General features: G+C 39.2%; 1 protein-coding gene across 4 annotated transcripts in view; it reads right to left on the bottom strand.

The window, feature by feature from the left end:
* The window catches only part of SMIM38 (small integral membrane protein 38), a 369,920-nt gene that overhangs the window by 298,190 nt on the left and 54,285 nt on the right, over window positions 1–17,445 (bottom strand). For 2 of the 4 annotated variants that reach the window (XR_007377998.1, XR_007377999.1), the window contains exon 1: window positions 1,513–11,138. The gene's annotated coding sequence lies outside the window, so the exon portion shown is untranslated. Of the gene's footprint in view, window positions 1–1,512; window positions 11,139–11,826; window positions 13,097–13,350; window positions 13,503–17,445 lie in introns of those variants that run through there. The other 2 variants (XM_048950255.1, XR_007378000.1) reach the window with 2 other exon arrangements.

Genomic DNA, 17,445 nt, shown 5'->3' with positions numbered 1-17,445 from the left:
CCAAGCGGGAGAGGAACAGAGTATTCCCAGGGCTGTTAGCCTGCCACAATAAAAGAGCCACTGTTCTTCCTCCCTCAGTTACAAAAACAAACTTTAAAAATAGTCAATCCATTGCTTTAATAAATCATAGAATCATTTGAGTCAGAAGGGACCCTTAAAGGCTATCTGGTCCAACTGCCCTGCAATGAACAGATACACCTACACTACATCAGGTGCTCAGAGACCTGTCCTGCCTGACCTTGGACGCTATTCCTTAGGCTGTTTTTTTGTTGTTGTTGTTGATTTGTTTGTTTTAACTCAAATCATTTCACTTCCATCATGGGGAAACATCCATGTTGAGAGAACCAGAGGCAACACAAGCAGCAGCTCCAAAACACCTCTATGGGACTGTTAATCTTGCCACAGAGGACTGGGGAATCTGTCTTAGAGCTGACACCATGCTCTAAGCACAGTGAGATCTTCAAAATCCAACCTCAAGTCTTGAGTTACTGTATTCTTGGGCTCTATCGGATATCGTCTCTCACAGAGATCCTTTCTGCTGCAGAAAGGAGCACCTTGTGCCTAGGCAGCACTGCTCTGCCTCTGCCAAGTTCAGAGGATGCCAGTTTTTGACAAGCTCAAAGGATGTGGAAATCTGTCTGGGTTGTTTATTAAAGTAAGGCAGCATGTTGCTGCTTACCATTTCCAGCTCAAAAATATCAAATTATATTTTATTTCTTGGAGTGTCTCTACAAAATAAAGTTCGACTGGAGAAGACGGGATGAAATTACACCCTCTTCATTGTTAACTCCTGCAGATCAAGAATATGCATAAAGCTCTCTAGGAACCTGTCCCAAACATCTTAGGCCATACTGTGTAGATTGCTCGCATGTTTGTTTCTGATCATGTTCTCTTACAGTATAGATAAAATTATATTGCAGTGGTTTTCAGGCTGCTTGTGCCAAGCTCCTAAACAAAAGTTTCTTGAGAGAGTTATTATCAAGCTATGAATTCGTAGAAGAAAAAAGAAAAAAGTTCATTTAATTTCTTATTTTATTTTATTGCACAAGAACTTCAGATAAATAAACTTAGGTGTCCTGAATGACCTGCACATATATATAATACTTGCACATGCAAACTTGAACAATATACAAACTGTAATATATGTTAGTTCTCTCTTCAGTCCTAGAAAGGTAGGTGAGGCTAAAATATACCTCAGAATAAAAAATCAGTGCAGATTTTTAAGTATCTTGTAAGTTAATATCTTTTTTTTTTTTTTTTTTGAGTTGACCTTGTACATTTAGAGCAGCCTCTATATTGACCTCTCCTACTGATAATTCACAGGAAACTGAACTACTCTGCATGTGAGCAATGGAAGAATACACTTGTTTCTTCCAAATGCCTCTGAAGAAACCCTGGAAAAATGATAAGGAATTAGTACTATTTATATGACAGCCAGAATTTAAGAGTTAGTTTTAACAGTCAATGAGGTTTTATTTTTTCAATTTAAATTTTACTGTGTGTCATACTCACCAGATAAAATGTAGCATCACACCAGAGTGTCACATCAGGCATCACATCATTCAAGTGGCGTTATCTTTTCCATAAACTCTACAATCAATCAAAAAAATACATACTCATGACTATGAATAGATTGTTTTAACAGTGGAACTTGACACTACAGGAAGGAAAAAAAAAGAGACAAATAGCATCATAGGACCACAACCAATATGGTCTTATAAATAAATTAGGGATTTCCCTACAATAATCAAGCCTACTGAACTGTATTTTTAGAAAAGTTCTGGTAACGTAATTAAAATAATTATTCCTGTAAAAGTAATACCTTAAAGCAAACAGTACACTTTGGTCTTACTTCTACCTCAATTTTTCTTCCTACTTTAAAAAATAAGGAGAAGTAACTGAGTCCCATCAAAATACTCACAGATTGACAAACCCTGGGGATGACTTAAGGGTGTTTGTGCCGGCGAGACTCACCTTCAACTGCTGCCATGCTCTCTGACATATCTGATCCTGCCTGTGGACACTGAAAAATAACTCAGAAAGACCAGTTTCCAAACACATGATGGGAAGAGTAGCGTTCTTTGTTATAAAGCTTAGTTTATTACATGTTTTACTCATTGTGTAGATTATAGATAATGTTGAGAACATTCAGAAAATCCTGACATGGAAGAACATTAGTTGAAGAAGATTATGACAGGCAGAGCTAGAGAATAGGTCAGATTAGATCTTCAGATCAAACCCAGTACCTGCAACTAACTGGATTGTTCAAGCCATGCTAGTGAGCCTGTGGTAATATCAGGATGCAATGGGTAAAAGTTTTATTTATACAATTCCCTTCTTTCAAAGAGATTACAAAGTAGCTTACAGAAACACAGAACACTGAGACAGCAAAATCAGTCTCTTGAAGTTCAGACAGCCTGAAAAGTCAGGCTTAAATTTGGCCATACAACCTTCGCTGAACTCTCCATATGAATAAATATATGTGAATCTATCCCTGGTGAGTCTCCATCCTATTGCACAAGCAGAGCCAACTCATGTTCAACAGGCAACCTCAAGCCTGCTAATTCTTTAAGCTCCAAAGCTTGGTTTTGGTAATTTGAAGTTCTATTAACACAGTCTTATTCATATAATAGCATAAATTCACATTCCACAGCTCTGTCAGACTGCAAGAGACGTCAATTTGAAGTGAGAGGATTCTTCGACCATACAAGCTCCTGTCACTCAGCTGGAGAATTATGAAGTATTTGGCTCAGTTTCACAAACCGTATGTGCATGTGCCCTCATTTCCTTTTGTATTTTTGGCTCTGCCATCCAAAGGGTCAGAGTGCATTACTGAACCTAATGAAAACCTCCCCACATCTGGGCAGTAATCTCTTCCTTTTTACTACATGTAATGTAGATAAGAAAAGAGGTATACTGCATTTAAAGGTCAGAATGTGAGCAAGCAGTGCACCCAGAGATAGGACTCCCTTTCTCTGATCAAAGAATTACGGACAGTGCAATTTGGGAAGTTTAGTGTTACTTTCTTAGGGGATCACATTTCCCAATTCATAGCCTTCTCTGCATACCTTTCCCCTCCCCCTTGTTTAGATTTGTCTTCACTTTTCTTTCCTCCTTGTTATTTTGGTGGAAATGAGGTGCTTGTTTAGTTGTGGACCATTTGGCCAGGTTGGTTACATACCTGAGTCATTTCCCATTACACTGATATTAGACATTCCTAACCATCGTGTCTTTTTTATTATTATGTTCTTAGCTTGTTGCCTGCAGGTTTTGGTCTAGAAGCTACTTCCTTTCCATCCCAGCTGTTAATCCTAAGATTTTGACAGCTTTCATAAAGATCTCCAGCTACACATTTAAAATAAAGAACAAGGTTTGGTATTCTCAGGGTTTTGGCAAAATAGATATAAATGACCAGTGTTTTATGAGAGCTCATATTTCAAAAGGTCTGCAGCTCTTGATTTATCTCTATCACTAGCAAGAGTTACGTAGTTCTGTTTTCCATCTTTACCCCTGTCAATTATTTTTAAGGTTTGGCTCTATATCTATTGTAATTACAGTAATTCATAAATACATTGTATATATAAAATACATTCAAAGGCCCATTTCATTATCAAATTTCCAAGGCCCTTGTTTGCGAATTGCTTTATTTTTTATTTGTATCAACAATAAAAAGTCAAAATAGTCTAATAGTAATAGTGTATATTTGCAATGAAAATACCTTCACACGGTCAGTATTTCTCTGCATATTTTGATCAAGACTTTGTTCTGTCTTTCAAGACATCAGCTCTATTTGTAAAAGGATGTTCTTCTACATTGTTTTTGTTCTGTTTTGTTTTTAAAACAAACACTCACCTCTGAAGTAGAATTTTATAAGTTGGCTTTCAGTTTTGGATTTACAGTCACTGTTTGGATGAGAACTGCCAAATTCAGGCTTTTAAGAGGCTCTGAAAACACTTCAGAACTCTCTCAAGTAATGAATTCTACCTAAAAATCTATCTTTTCTGAGCATCTTCAGTTTCTCTCCCCCTGCCTCTCCCCTGTACCACAAACATGTATCTCATTAGACTGCATGACATCCACGTTGAATTATCCTTAGCAGACTAAAAATTGCCAATTTCCATATGTCTGATCTCTTCAATCTGCCAAGTTTTTCATGATTTATTCAGAAAAAAATGGCAATTTACAAAAACAAATTCTTTGTTTCCCCACAGAAAGACCAGTTTCTATTCTCTGAGCCAAAAAAATAGAACTAAACAATACATACAACAGAAGCAGATGTAGCTATTATAGTGTGGCCTGGTGCTGTGAAAAAAGGGACAGCATGGGTAAAATTAAACACATTGAAACAAATGTATTAATGCATTAACTTTTTCTACTTAATGTCTCTCCCATTATTCCTTTGAGTGCAAAAAAATGTCAACTTCTTCACCCATTTGCTGGTCTGCAGTCCTGCCACCAGAGCACTGCATCGCTGTGCGCATTAAAAAGAAAAAAACAGGGAACACACACTTCTAGTCGGTGGGAGCTTTCAGCTCATAAGCAATAATCTCTGTTGTTGTAAAATTCAGCATTGAACCAATGGATCTATTTTGTATCAATACACTTTAATTGGTTTTCTGGATGACATCTCCACAGAATAATGCCAGGATCAGTAGTGAGGACCAAGACTGTATTAGCAGAGTAAACATTAAGTTATTATGTCCTTTTCAGAGAGCACAAAAGTTACTCTAGCTCGAAGCCATATGGCCTAGAAGCATGTTGACATATCTCAGCAATAAAAGGTTACGTTACAGAAGGGACCATGTTGAGGAGATCAGAAAAGCTGGGTTGGCTACTTGACCAGTGTCACATCACTGAAGTCAGTGTAAAGAGCTTGAATAAAATGACATGAACTCATCTGCGACCACTGTCTAGGAGCGGAGACCTTTAACAATGGCAGCACCTGCCAGATCGCCGTTCTCCTCCCCAATAAAGTCACCAACAGCCCCCTCACTGCTCTGTCATGTGCCTGGCACAAGGCCCCTATTGTTATGAGCCACTCTCACTCCAATAATTTCTCCTCTAAATGACACTGCACCACCACAGGTCATTTCAAGGGGACTGAAAAGAAAGATTTTGCATCTGTTTTGAGTTGTAGGCACCAAGGGGGAGGGGGTTCAAAACCCCTTGATAGCTGGCAAATGGTAATAGCAAAATGTCTCTATTGTTTGTGTCTGAACAAACAACCATACTACATGAGAGTTTTTATTGTCCTCAAGGCAATCTGCCACAAATGCTCCCCTTTGCCCATACTCTACAAAGAGGGGGGAAAAAAAAAAAAAACACAACACCGCCACAATAGTCACAGTTAGGAAACCTTAGTGAGAGTTTAATGACCAGCTACCAACTAATGGATGGTGAGCAACATATGGCAGAGCTTGGCCTCTTCACATATTGATTAAAAATAATTTAAAATTTAAAGCCAAGTTTGCTTGACAAAGTTCCAGCTTCTCAGCAGCCACTTAACAATCTGAATAAAGCTGAAGAGGAAAAGCTTAAATTCTAACCTAAGGCAAAACAGAACAAATTCATTGTCACATTACATAATTGAATCTATTACATTCACTCAGGATTAACAGCTAACACTTCACAATTTTTCCCTCTACCTAAAATATTTGCTGGTGTAAATAGCAAAACAGCTCTTTGTAGTATTTGGTAACTTTTTCAGAGTGCTTTTATTACACACAATCTTTAATGGCCATAGTCAAGACCCCTTTGTCATATTTTAGCAACGTAATATTATTCAGTGCAATAGAAGGCTTCTATTCTTATGTCCTCAGAGCACCACTTGAGCTAAATGGTCATATTTTTATAGAAGTCTTTGTGTCCTATTCTAGCGTGATGAATGTTAGAAGCCATAGCACTCAAGATAATTGTTCCTACTGAAAGGATTTAAAGTCTAACTGGATTACTTTTTATTCCCTTTCAAAAACAGCTACACATGCTCTAGAAAATAGATGAGATAACAGCATACAAATTGCAGTACCTGTGCCTACAAAGGATCAGATGTGCAGACGAAAAGATTCCAAGCAAATGAAGGGAGCAAAAAAAAGCATTGATACCAATTTTTAAATATATATATATATATTTTTTTTCCCCCCTCTTTTAAAGGAAAGAGGACACATTCCCCACAGTCCAACTACAGACTAAGGGTTTGGATAAAGACTTTAGTTATTTGGCAACTGAAAAATCAGTGCATGAAGTTGGTATCAGGCAACCTGTATTCTGCTTCTGGTCCGTGCACCGAGCTGCTCCGTGACCTTGGCTGCGTCACTTCACCTCTGGCTTTTCTCTTACTTTTTTGACAGTAGCTGCTGCAAAGCATGCCAATCTTTGCTCATTAATTCCACACAAAAAAAGTTTCCAAAAAGAGGAGTAACTCTTGTTACTGAATTGAAGCTTGCACTTGTCTCCAGCCCCACTATAAACATTTACCTTACACTATAAAGGCAAATTTGTCCTTTGTAGAATGTTACACCTAAACAATTCAGAGAAAACCATGGCCAACCTAAAGGAGCAGTGAGAAAAAGGATCTGATTCCCACAGGATACTGTGGATCAGCTGAGCTGGTGTAATCTGCAGTGCACAGAGAACACAAATACAAATATTAGCACAGATTACCTAGCTCCCACTGATTGTTGGCAGAAGACACAGCTATACTCAGAAACAGTACTGGGGACTGCTTACTCAGGTGAAAGGAAGTGGAAAGCAGTGGAGAGGTGTTAAAACACATAGTACTGATGAGAAGATTGCACATATAAAATAAAAAATGGCAAAAACAATGGGGAAATAAACCTTTTTTCTGAGTAAGATCAGAAAGAAAGGAGTAGACAGCACAAGGTTGGAGTTGAAGTTTGGAAAGGGTCTTAAATAAGATCAGTTGATTATGTATTTAAGAAAGTGCAAGATCCTGCTTCAAAATGTTTCTTGGGGACTTACAATGTCATAGAACAGCCTAGGTTGGAAGGGACCTTAAAGATCATGGAGCTCCAACCCTCTGCAGTGGGCAAGGCTGCCATTCACTAGATCAGGGAGCCCTGTTGTTTACAGTTGAAATTACAGAGTCAGTCCTGTATTCAGCTGGAATATCCATGAAGAGAGGTAGAGAACATGCCCTTGCTTTGCCCCCAGAAGATCTTTATTTACATTGTAAAGCAATTCACTCAAACAGATGGAGTCGATCCTGTGATTACAACGTTTAACATGACTGTTCTTGAAGTTTTATTTGGGGGGGAAAAAAATAACAAAAAAACATTCAAAGTGCCTTAACATTTTAACAGGTCTCCCTAACTTACATCTGCCTACTTCTCTTACTGGAGGAACATTTCATTTCTAGCATTTTTACTTTATGCCAGCATATTACTACATGACAGAACTTTGAAAGATATTAAGGTACAAGCTGATGGAGATGGAAATAAAACTTGCCAAATTCCAAAAGAGTTAAGCAAGTAACTTGTTTTAAGAATACACAAAAAAGTACTAGACTAGATACCAAACACTGTCTTTAAGCACGTATGCATGTGTCAAAGCTGGTCCAGTGACCATGCATTATTAACTGCAGAGTGCTCCTCAGAGATAACAAAGAATGACCACTGTATATTACTGATTGCAAACTGGAATGCAGTGAGAGATTTTTCCTGAGGTCGCACAGGAAAATCTGTGTCAACACCAGGATTAGAACTGAAATCATCTGGCTTCCAGCTCCATAAAATCATCCTTCCTCTCCAAAAAAAAATTACTTTTCTAATAATAGAAGCCACTACGGGAAGGGATGGTCGTCTGTTTTTGTCTTTTAACTTCAAAAACGTTAGAACGACCAATTCTGGTCCTCCCTGCACTGGGGCTTCCTCAATGCTTCCTGAGCACAGGAATTTCTTGACATTGACAGAAGTGTTTTATAAATCTAGGACTGTAAAAGCAGAATAAAACTGTACACTGCAGAACGTACATAAATTCCTCCCACGGAAGAATGTCCACTGTTCCATCATGTTCTTCCATTCAATTGTATAAAAATGATTAGAGTTTACATGCATGCAAATGACCTCCTAACTATTTATCATTATAGTTGAATAAAACCTCCTATTTGAAGAGAAAAATCATTGAATCATTAAGATTGGAAAAGACCTCTAAGATCACCTAGTTCAACTGTCCGCTTACCACCAATATAGCCCACTAAATCCTGTCCCTAAGACAAAATAATGCAACCTGAGAGAGCATTTGGGGGTCATTGCAGACAGTCGTCATGCTCTACGGTAGGGCATATCACAGCTCAAATAGTCATGCTATTGCAAGTGTGGAGGTGCAGAGAAAAGCATGGCACTGAGGAAGGGAGAAGGAAGACAGTAGAGAAGGGCTGCAGTCCATGTATCCCTTGAGGACCTAAGGTCTTTCTATCCAAAATCAGGACACTATAAATGCCTCACCACACCAATTTTTCTCCAAGATGAAAGAAAAAATGAATTAAGGAATTCCCAGCAAACAAGTGCAACTGTGCAGCTTACTGAGCACTGTGAAGATTTTCTCCCTAAGAAAGAAAAGAGAACACTCAGTACTTTTGAGGGGAAGTCAGGGAAGCGCAGGCAATTGTATAACATTTGTAAATGCTTCTGCCACAGATATTCTAGGGCCATAGAGGACTTCCTCCTCCCTTCCTTGCCCCCCTTTTCCCAGTAGATCAAGTGGAAGTCTGCTGCCCCAAGCCCTGCTATCTTTCTTAGCAATCTGATTAACATATGGACACACTCTGGCTTACTGAAAACAGGAAATCAATTTGAAAGGCAAGACAAATATTATTTGCTTTCTTCCCATCTGCTGTGATATGTGAACACGCCTGCTTTCAGCAGCGATACAGAATTATTGATTCAGGATATTTATAGTGTATATGCCATTATCAGGCCAGCTATCAAAGGGCTGTAGGAAAGGCTGTTTGACCCTACAGGCTACTTAAATATGTGGTCACTATAAAAAAAAAGTCAGATTTTCTTATTCAAGTTGACAGCAATACTATTTCATGTCATGCCTAAAGATACCATTTCCTGCTTTACCATCTACTTCTGTTTGATTGTAAGTCAAATTAAGTGTAATTGTTAAGGTCTCTCCTGTCTGTATGATGACCCCAATGCATTTCCAGGCTACTGATTTGACCCTCTGGGCCTGCAAAAAAGCTGGTTTTCACAGCACCGTTGCCTGTTTATCCATAATCAGTCTGAGTCACTTTGCTAGAGGGAGCATGGAAAGCCAGAAGACTCTTTACCATAAGCACAGGCTGTGTCTTAAAACAAATGAGTTTTAAAAAGATTGTATATAAATAACCAAACCCAATAATTCTGAAGTGGACACAGATAACTATCTAAAAAGTGCACAGTGTGCTCCCAGCAGAAGCCTGGACAGAAATGGAAAATAATAGATTGAACCACTGCTGAGAATGTATGAACGATACCTTTCATAGCAATATTGCATTCAATCCATTCACTGTTGTCTATATTACTCAAGCTTTACTGAGTAAAAAAAATAAATAACCACTCTTTCCAGGAGTGTTGGTTTTGCCATATCACCCGACAAGGAGATGATCCATGCACACAGATCACAGGGGGAGCACCTCAGCAACCAGCTTGCAACCTGCCTCAGCCATGAGCTAGGATGCACACTAACTTGCACAAAGCCTGTATCCATACAAACAAGAAGCAAAGATGTAACGTGAAATATAGGCTCTATAAAGACAGATTGCTTATATGATACAATAAGAAGATGAGGGAGCCCGTGCATGTTGCTTACCTGGAATTCAGTAAAGTATTTGACAGTTTCCCCACAGTATTATCCTGGAAGAACAGTCTCCTTGTGGTGTGGACATGTATACAGTTCACTTTGTGCAGAACTGGATAGATAGATGGGCTTAAAGAATCAAAGCAAATGGAGGTCAACACAGTTGGAAGTTGCTCATAAGGGGCATTACCCAGGTCTCAGTCTTGAGGACACTTTTTTTTTTAACATTTTTATCAATTACCGGGATTAGGGAATTGAGTACCCTGTCAGTAAGTTGGCAAACGTTAGCAAATTGGAAAAGACCACTGTTCTGCTTGAGAGCAGGAAGGTTCTTCAAAGGGATCTGAACAGGCTAAGTTGACAGACCAAGTCCAATCACATGACACCCAGCAAGGGTCACAAACCCCCCCTCCCCACATCAGTACATGCTTGGGGAGGAGCGGCTGGCCCAGCAGAAAAGAACCTGGAGGTGCTGGTCAACAGCCAGCTAAAGATGAGCTGGCAGTGGGTCCAGGTGGCCAAGAAGATCAGTGGCATCCTGGCTTGTGTCACGAACAGTGCAGTCAACAGGAGCAGGGAATGAGTTGTCTCCTCGTAGAGGTGAGACCCCATGTCAAGTACTCAAAAACTGTTTTGGACCCCTCGCTATAAGAATATTGAGTTGCTCAAGGGCGTAGATAGGAGAGCAATGAAGCTGGTGAAGGGACTAGAAAATAAAACTTAGGAGGAGCATCTGAAGTTCTCGCTTCTACCAAGGACTTTCTACAGTCATTTAATTTGCCCATTAGTGTTGATTATTACCAGTAGGTGGCTTTCTTATAGAGCTCTTGGACAAATGAATTAACCCTTCCCTTACAGTTTAACTAGTAAAGCATTTATGCTATTGATGGTCAGAGGCTTAAACTAAGCACTTCTGTGCAACTTTAATGGACGTATTCAAGGTTGGATAATCCTCCTACTGTGGAAATTGACTTCTCCTGTCCGGAAGTAGCATATAATAGGAAATCCTGACATCTGGAACTGTACATCTGGTAACCGTGTCTCTGAACTAAGAGACCTTATCAGCGTTTCACACCATACTGTTATCAACTTCCTTGTGTTACGTTCTTTCTTTACAAGGTGTGATTACGTCTCTCATTTCTGTACCATTCAACATCATCAATTATAACAGCTGATTACCTGTAATATTTGAGAAATGTTTTAAATATTCCTAGTACTTGTGAAAAGTTGAGCAGTTTAGAGTGAGTAGCTTCTTGCTTGTTCAGAATTTTTGACTGTAGAGAATATTTAATTTGAGCTAATAAAAAGAGCACAAGATGAAAAAATCTCAGTCAGACCTTACTCCAACCTCTTCCTACCAGGAACAGAAAGATGCAAATTCAAATCTATTTGATATGAGATCTCTTGCATGAAGGGAATTCTACTTTAGAACTCTAAAGGGTTCTGTGTTTGATGCTGTCAATCATAATAAGACATACCCATAAAAGAATTCCTGCAATACCTTAAAGCAAGACAAGGCAGTTGTTGAGACATAGCAGAATAAAAGGAGAGAAAAGGATGTCTCTGTTCTAACAGTTATAGCTATATATTCATCAAAACAACATAGCTTTATTTAAAAAAAAAAAAAAAAAAGTTTCAGCAGCTCTTCTTCCAAAATAAACCCTGTAAAGACACCTCATTTTTATTTTTCGATTGTTGAAACTTTCTTTTCAAGTCCTTCTTTGTGATCTTTTCTACTTAGCACATCCATCCTGAACCTACAGTTCTCTTCCAGGGTAACTCAGATTACAACCACAACATGGCTTGTATGTCTCATTCATCCTGCTCTCTCCTCTGCCTTCCAAGTCTTTTCAATCACTGCTGCTCTACCTTCAAAGCACTTTGCAACTGGAACTGTACCTTTACTTTCTGATAAACATGTAGCACAATGTTTGTTGGTGAAGAGCTGACACAGAAATGATGTCTGCGCTATCTTGCAGACAGCAAAAAAAAAACCAAACTGTTGTTGTTCTGAATGCTGCTTACCAGAGAACAGGCCAAATCCTAACGATTTTTCCAATATTTTGTGGGGCTCTTATTTCACCAAGCCTTCTGCTAAGCAAAGGAAAAAGTGGATCCCAAGATTAGATGCTGGTTGATTCAAGAAAAAAGTACATTTCCTAAATGGACAAGTGCTTAATACAGAGGAAAGGAGTCACACGTACAGCATTCTGCTCACCCAAAATTGCAATAACTGATTCTGACTGTTGAGCCACAGAACCTTGAACTGTTTTGCTTTCACTTCAGAGTCACAGGTAATTCACCTCACACGTTACCTTCAAGTACCCATGCCTTAACATTTCAAGAAATACCAAAGATAACTTTCCCTAACTCAATGTGTGTTCCCTGTACAGACAGAGGGCATTTCACAGGAGTCGGTGGAACAGAAACATAAACAGACCCCAGTGCCCTGGTTAGGCCTCCAAACAGGAATGCCAAACACCTCCCCCTGCTCTCTGTCACTGATACCTTCTTCCCCATGGGTCACTGCTGGTGGCCACAGCTTTTAATCACACACTGGGCCTCCAATGATTTATCACCTCTTAATAGTTTTTGTACTGAAGATTCCCAGTTGGCAGCACTGGCTCCCTCTCCCCCACAATATAACACGACCCAAAGAGCTTCACATCCAAAGCAGGAAAATACACTGTCCATGTGAAGCTGAATTAATGCTGTTTGAGAAAGCTATCTATTACTGACAACCATTTTAGCAAATAATTAGTGACAACATAAAAGTCTAGGAATTATACAAAGGTTATAAAGTTAAATGCTTAAAATCTAGCTTAATGTTTCCAACAGACTGCATGATTATCTGTTGTTTCCTGAATAGTGCGTTTAAAAATATAGACAGTTGTACTTTTGATAAATTCTTGTTATGAGATTCAGCTTAAATTTCAGTCCTAAAATGCCTCAGTGGAACTTCCTTCCAACTGTCATGCACAGAAGTGTTGTATACAGGAAAATTCCAGCACTTATAAAGTGCCAGCATACAATGTGACATTTCTATCTCAGTAAATTACTGAGATTTGTTGCAGAGGGAAACGCTGATGCACCATTTTTCATCCACAGGTCTCAAAACTTCCCAGCACTTACCTTCATTTTGAAACTGAGCTGACCTTCCAATTCATTGGGGAAGATTTTCACTGAGAGGGTGATGAGGTGCTGGAACAGGCTGCCGAGTGAAGTTATGATTGACCCATCACTTGGAGGTGTTCAAAGTGAGGTTGGATGGGCCCTGGGCAGGCTGACCTGGTGCCTGACCAAGCAGTAGGCGTTAGAACTAGATGATCTTTGAGGTCCCTCCAACTCAAGCCATTCTATGGTTCTATTCTGTGATTCACAGTGTGCCATCGTGTTAGAGTCCATGCCAAGCTGTCCTTAGATAAAAAAGTCTCTGGGACAGAACTAGACACCTCTCAGGAGATACAAAACATTTCCACTTGACCAAACTTATTGGGAAGGAACTTATTATTCCACTTAAAATAACAAGAAAACAACATGAGACCTTACCAAGTCTATGCTCCTGTCTCAGATTCTGGCAGGATCCTTCCCACTCAGTTGGCAATGATCTCTGCAGGTGGCAGTGTTGACAACAGTGGTGCTTCATCTTTCTCTGCTGGAGTTTGTCTAATGGATTCAAACAATCCATCTATCTCATTTTTCTGGAACACAGAGAAGTAGATATGCTTTAGTGGATTCTGAACACATACAGTTAACATACAAATCATGCACTGGAACCATGTTACTTCAGCCTCTGGAGAAGCTTAACCATTTACTTGGATGGAAAAAAAAAAAAAGGTTTTTATTACAAATGGGTCATATTTTCCTTCTGCTTCTCCGCCACGCATCTCCAGTGCTCTTCAGTGGTGTAGTCAAAGATAACGATAGCAATAAAAAGAACAGGCTGAAAAATGAAAGGAATTAACACATTCCTGTGATGATCTTACACTCAGAAAACCCCCAAAACAAAGCCAAAAAGGCAAAAAATCCCAACTTGTCACTCAAGGATCTAGTAGGGAGGCTACCTGACCGTGCATTTTGGTGTTCAATAGCTTCATAGATTATAAACACTAAAAATAAAGAATACATTATATAGCCAGTCACGTATTTTTCTGTACACATTGCATCTTCTCTGTCCCTTCCTTTTTCCTGTTATTCTTTTCTGCAATTAATTTATATAAATAGAAATAAGCTAAACAAAGAAGTTGGGAGAAAAAAGCACTTTGTCTTTATCCTTTTCCATGACATTTTTTTCATGAACTGAAAGAAATTCATCAAGGAAAAAAAAAAAAAGGACATCCAGTTTTTCTGTGATCAATCTTAAAAAGCTAAAAGTTATCAATAGAAGCAACTATAATGTTTCAGGCTCCACAGCTTCTCCATACTTTTAGCAGAGTAACACCTTCAGCAATATGAGCACCCACATCCAGAGTCATGCGTGTGGTACACATCACCTGTTTCTCATCATAGAATGGATTGAGTTGGAAGGGACCTCAAGCATCATCAAGTTCCAACCCCTCTCCCACAGGTAATATTGCCAACTGCTATATCAAGTACTAGATTAGATTGCTCAGGTCCCCATCCAATCTGGCCTTAAACACCTCAGGGTATTCACAATCTCTCTGGGCACCCTGTTCCAGCAGCTCACCACTCTCAGTAAAAGACTTCCCCCTGACATCTAATCTAAATCCCCCCCTTCCTTTAGTCAGTTTTCTCATCACTGTTGGATCACTCTACCAAGGCAGAAAAGATAATAACCAAGTCCAATCGAAGCACTGGCACAGGTTGGCAGAGGTGATGGGTGCCCCGTCCCTGGAGACATCGAAGGTCAGGCTGAATGGGGCTCTGAGCACCTGATCTAGTGTAGATGTTGCCGTTCATTGCAGAGGAGTTGGACCAGATGGCTTTTAAGAGTCCCAGCTCAAACGATTCTATGATGACTTAATTGCTACAGAACAGTATACAAATAGCATTTTTTTTTAATTATGACACACAACTACTATTGCTCTATATAGTAACAGGTCCTTAACAAAAAGGTGTATCCGAGAATGAGGGTAGGCCAGAACCCTCATAAAGCAAACTGATTCTTCATTACAGTTTTATCACTCACCATATAATGTTAAGGAAGTGCTAAAAGCTAAAGCTAGCACACAGGAGGTTTGTTTATTGCATTGTATGGATGAAGAAAGAAGAATTTCCTGCATATGACACTGAAGGCAGAGTGCACAAAAATTCCTCTGAAGTCTGCAGAGAGCATTGAACAGACCCTCCTCTGTATTAGCCTTTTTCTTGCATATCTGTGTTTTGAATTTTAACACAGCTGTGAAAGGAAGAAAAAAAAAGAAAAAAGCAACACCAATAATCTTGCCAATTGGGCATTCAAATGTCAGACATAAAGGAAAGTTTGGTAAGGCTATGATTTTGCTGTGGGCAATGATTTCGTCCAATGGCCAATGACATCACTCCCGGTGCTGTCTCCATCATTATTTTCCAGAACAGGGTTCCTGTGATGACAGATTCCATTCCAAAACTCCCAGGCAGCTCTTTACATAAATGTTAGCAGAACAAAAGCATTACATGAGATTTCCTCTCTATATCAAGCAGCATTTGATGTTCTCTAATCTTTACCTTGGGAAAAGCAATCAAGAACCACATGGACTGCAATCACACTGGATGTCCTGTCTCGTGGCTAAAACTATGAGTTAAGGAGCCTATATTGGACAGAAAGGACAAAGAGAATAGGTTGTGTCTTTGTTTCCGTGAAGAGGGCAAGGACACTCCCAGGATTTTGCACCATCACAGTTGCAGTACACCATCGGTTGCAGTGCTCTCCATAGATTATTCCGGTGACTTAATATAGCATAATGAGAAGTAGAGAAAAACATCAATGCTCTGATTAGAGAATCATTGAGTGAACAGAAAGATGCAACAAACAACTAACATTGTCTCTTATTTTTTCCAGCTTTAAAAATGCATTAGCTCATCTAAAATATTGACCATTGTTACGTGACCACCAACAGAAGTGTTGGAATTCACAGTGATTGACACGTGGAAGGAAGACTTCGTTAAAAATTTAGAACCAGGATTTTCATACATTGTAACCAGATTTGACCCACTAGTTCAGAATTCGTACGTTCAAATAGTTTAGCCCACTTTTAACTTTGGCTATAAGTTACACAATCAATATTTCTATTTTGTATGAAAACTTGGTCTTATTTGTATCTATTGCCAATCGCATTGTCTTATCCCATTTTCATGCTGTGTAAGTTAAAGGAATACTACAGAGGCTAAATAGAAGAGTACAGAAACTAAAAGCAAAGTGGTGGTGTTTGTTTTGACTTTTAACCGCAAGCAAAGTTCTATAACAAGAAAAAAGCATTACATTGCTCAGCATTAACGAGCATGTGCCTGCAAGTAAAAATAGTTTCACGTCTTGGGTAGCTTGAGAAGCAGACAAATACCATGGCTGCCTTTTTCTTCTTGATGTCTTTGTATAATTGATCGTGAGCTAGGAACTTTGCATTCCAGCAGAAGCCTGGATTAAAAACCTAGACCAACAACAGTCAGCCATCAATCTTGAGGCCATCTATCCTATCTACAGCCATTTGTATCAGCCATTAGCTGTGTAGTAACTCTTAAGACTCAGGCAAAGAGATCATCTTTCAAAGAGAACTAACACTCAGAGGATATCCCCATTCATTCCTTCTATTCTATTGCTAATTCCAGTGTATTACTCCCCCAGCACTAGCAGTGAAATCTCATACTCAGTGCTTTGGTCATATTTATACACCATATTAATCAAGCATCAGAGAAGAACTCAGTGTTTTCTTTTTCTGAATGCAATTTCCTTCCGAGATTTAAATGTAGAATTTCCAAAATGTTTTGGTTCAGACTAACAGCACTTTCAGCATACACTGATAATGGCTCACTTCTCATTTATACTTATTTCTCCTTACATAATTCCCATAGTGCAAAGTGCCACCAGTGACAGCAGCGTTAAATAAATACTCAGGACAAAGGTTCTTCCTCACTGTCAAAGTACTGCAAAATAAGAGGTTAATTAACATAAAGGAGACAAAGCTCTTGTATTCAAAAAGGCACCTCAGCATAAGATCTCTTTTGCTTCCAAGTTGTTCTTTCTGATGTTCTGAAAATACTGTAACCTTAAATATGTGCCTTTTACTAAGAAAGTCCTCTAAACTGCACTGAAGTCCTCTTTCTCCTGTGCAGGATTCCCCAAGATACTCCATTCTGTGACTACTTTTATCATAACAGATTACCTCTCCCAGCAAGACACTGTGTCTACAGACACGTAATCCATAAATCAATAAATGGCAAAAGGGTTCATCACCCCTCCCCTGCAGCCATCTCTGTCCAGGCCACTGCTTACTTTGTGTGCACCCAGAAACAGTCCTGTCAGTGGTTTCTGGCTGTGAACCTCTGTCTGAGGTAAAATGGCAAAGCTCAGTCAGGATTTCTGTTCCTCTGGATGTACCAGTGAAACAAAGACTGCTATATTTCCCATGCTGAAATTGCCTCCTTCAGGTCAACCAGACACAAGTACCTTACCACTGCAAATAGTTAATATATTTAGAATGTCAGCAC

This window comes from Lagopus muta, chromosome 6 (genome assembly GCF_023343835.1).
Source record: "Lagopus muta isolate bLagMut1 chromosome 6, bLagMut1 primary, whole genome shotgun sequence".
NCBI lineage: Eukaryota > Metazoa > Chordata > Aves > Galliformes > Phasianidae > Lagopus > Lagopus muta.
The sequence above is the reverse complement of the archived record's forward strand: the minus strand, read 5'-3'. Positions and strand labels throughout refer to the sequence as shown.